The sequence below is a fragment of the Oryctolagus cuniculus genome, chromosome 19, assembly GCF_051225735.1.
Source record: "Oryctolagus cuniculus isolate XC-2025 breed Fujian yellow rabbit chromosome 19, ASM5122573v1, whole genome shotgun sequence".
In the NCBI taxonomy this organism is placed as follows: domain Eukaryota; kingdom Metazoa; phylum Chordata; class Mammalia; order Lagomorpha; family Leporidae; genus Oryctolagus; species Oryctolagus cuniculus.
The window spans coordinates 42,894,899-42,898,069 of record NC_142885.1 but is presented as its reverse complement, the minus strand read 5'-3'; the positions used below and the strand labels follow the sequence as shown (position 1 = coordinate 42,898,069).

General features: G+C 48.2%; 1 long non-coding RNA gene across 1 annotated transcript; it reads left to right on the top strand.

The window, feature by feature from the left end:
* Positions 1-3,171, top strand: LOC149120511 (uncharacterized). The gene is made up of 2 exons (XR_016225874.1): positions 1-545; positions 1,672-3,171. It is a non-coding gene; the product is annotated as an uncharacterized LOC149120511 (long non-coding RNA).

Here is a 3,171-nt window from a genome sequence, read left to right as displayed (position 1 = left end):
AGCCCAGTATCTGCATTTCAGATATGCTGCTCCAGATCCCAATCCTTTAGGGGGTCCTGTCCACCCTTGCTCCTGGTGGTAACATTTGCATCCATAAAGTCCTTTGTTTCAGACCTTCAAGAGAAAACTCAGGTAGAAGTTTTTCTATTTACATCCAAAAAGCCCTTTGTTCCAAGGGGAACAGAGGTGGGGAAGCAAGACCCATCTCCTTAAAAACCCCAGGCCTCAACCCGACTCCACGCTCAGCCCTCTGCCTCTCTGCTGAGTCGCCTGCCTGGTCTGGCCAGGCGTAATCTCTGCACTCAACTATGTAACCTCGCTCCTTCCCCCCCCGCCCCCCCCCCCGAGTCCGAGCGACTGGGCACTCTCTCTCAGGTCCTGTCTGGAGAGGTGCCCATCCGTTCTTACGGATGTCCCTTCCCTAATAAACTTTGCTACTTTTACCTCCCACTACTCTCTGTTTCACGCCTGAATTCTTTCTTGCGCGAAGACAAGAACCCTGCAATTTCTCCGGTAACCACGAAGGGATTTTGAGGACATTGGAGGTCAGTATTCCTTCCCTCAAGCGGGAACGGATCTGTGGAAGTGACCGTTGAGTGTCCGGCACCCCACAGCTCTCCGAGAACGCGGAGTCCCCCCGGCCACGGCTTAGCTACGGCCGAAACTCCAGAGGGATTGTAAGGAACGGGAGGGAAATTAGGAAGGGCAGTTGTCTGAGAGCCTGGAGACCCCCTGAGCTCTCTTCAGCTTCCCGGCAGCCGGACTGCGACCCGAGGACCAGGTCTCTCTCTCGGAGGGACGCCTGGTCACGCTGCCTACTGCTACGCGAGCAGGGCTTAGCTTCGGTCGAGGCTAATATTGGCCCTCCAGGTAAACTCAGACAACTAGGTAGTGGGTAACCTTGAGCGATAGGAGGTTTCAAACCCCACTCAGCCCCCAGACAGGAGGGCCTTTCCCTATGCTCTCCTCCAGCTGAGATTCATAGCGGAAGGTGAGGGCACGTCTAGTCCTCCATTGCTTTCTGCCTTCCTCCTCCTCCCGGGGCTCCCTCCCCCACTCTTTTGCTCTCCTCATCTCCATTCCTATACCACTGGCCAGGAGAAAGGGAGAGGGAAATTCCACTGGTCTCTCCACCTAAGGGAAAAGCTGTTACCTGTTAACCCTTCCCAACCTGGTAGAAAGTTTTCCATCTTTGCAGCTTATGGTAGCTCTGGTGCGTCTTAAAGTTTTTGTGAACTATTCCTGTTGCTAAGCTTTGATTGCCTGAGGACTAAATCTGGAAAAGAGCTAAAGTTTACTACCTGTTGTAATTGACTGAGTGTCTGCAGTAGTCCTAATTGATCTGGCTTTGGTTGAATTATAGGAGGTTCCCAGCACTCTTGGTGAAATGGCGCACCTACCCAACCCCACGGCTAGTCCTGCCAGGCCCCGGTGTGCGCAGTCTTCCCTGTAAATGGGGGACCACAGCCTTTCTCTGCACTTTATTCCAGTCCTCGTGGCCTGCCGCACCCAGGCAGGCATAGCCAGATATCTCTAGGGAGCGCGCCCCCAGGGCAGCTTTTTTCCTCCCCGGGAGGAAGTTCCAATTCAGTTCCACTGCTGGCCTTACCTAAGGGATCGAGACCCTTAACCCATCAACCTTTCCAACCTGATGGGTTTTTCTCTTTGCAGTTATGGACGCCTAAGCAATGGGCTCATACGCTGATGACGAGTTCTTTTCTGTGCTGCTGTCCCTGACTTATCTGAGAGCGTTCACCTGTCTTGAAGTTTTCGCGTTTTTATTGCCATTATGAGTCTTGAATGGGAAAACTGCAACGGGAAGTTGTTTACGTTAAACCGTTTGACTCTGACAGCTTAAATTCTAAACCGAAGGCTGGCGCCCTGGCTCACTAGGCTAATCCTCCGCCTTGCGCCTTGCAGTGCCGGCACACCGGGTGTCCCGGTTGCCCCTCTTCCAGGCCAGCTCTCTGCTGTGGTCAGGGAGTGCAGTGGAGGATGGCCCAAGTGCTTGGGCCCTGCACCCCATGGGAGACCAGGAGAAGCACCTGGCTCCTGCCATCGGATCAGCGCAGTGTGCCGGCTGCGGCGGCCATTGGAGGGTGAACCAACGGCAAAAGGAAGACCTTTCTCTCTGTCTCTCTCTCTCACTGTCCACTCTGCCTGTCAAAAAAAAAAAAAAAATCTAAACCAAGTCTTCCAACTTTGGGCTTCCAGTCGGATCCCTGGAACTCTCAAAGGATGAGACTCTAAAATTTGTTAAAGTAACAGCTGCTTGAGTCAATTCAGGTTATGTGAAATGTATTAAAATGTTGTAAACGGTGTCAGACCTATGCTGTATTCATGTTTTTGCTTTCCAGCTAGAGTGGTCTTATGAAAATGAGAGTAAATTCTGTGTATACAGGCCTTTATGTTGTTAACTAAAGTAAGCCAGTATAGTTTGGTTCAGAGAATTGAGTTAATGCACAAGCCCTTGGGTTTGCCCGGTGGCTCCCTTGCTCAGTTGTACATGTCCTTGATATGCTTTAAACTTGTTTCTTTTCAAAGTTGTAAACATGCACTAGTGTCCCTGTTGCTGCTCAGGTGTTACCCTCATGTTACTTACAGGCATGGGAAATGGAGTTTTGACTTTAATTCAGATAATGGTGTGGTAGTCATTAATAACTCAGTGTTTTAAGTCATCTAGGCATTGGTGCTAAGTAAAACTTGGGAAAATGTATTACGTGTACTTTTAGTATCTCAAATTCGATAAGAGAGACTGAGTTTGTTAGCATGTATTCTCAAAGGTTGTCCATACATGACAATTCAAGACTATGTAAAAGTAACTACGGGTGTAAAGTTTCAGAAGGTGTGAGCAAGTCATGAAAAGTTTTCAAATGTTTACGATTTTAAAATATTGTTTACGAGTTTTCTTTAAGTTGAGTGCTAATGCCAAAATTACACTGACCTAAAGTTGAAGTCTGATCTTCTGTTATAACAATGGGGTTTTTAAAAAATGTGCACTAATGTTGGTAAATATCTGGAAATGGTCTCAATCGTAAATCTTAAATCTGTTTTTGCAAAAACTGTAACGTCTCTTTTTAACAATGTCTGCTTAATCGGTTGCTCTGCCATTTCTAAAGTTAGGTCGTGTAAGCTCTTTTTGACTCTGTTAAATAATTCTGAGTTATGTGA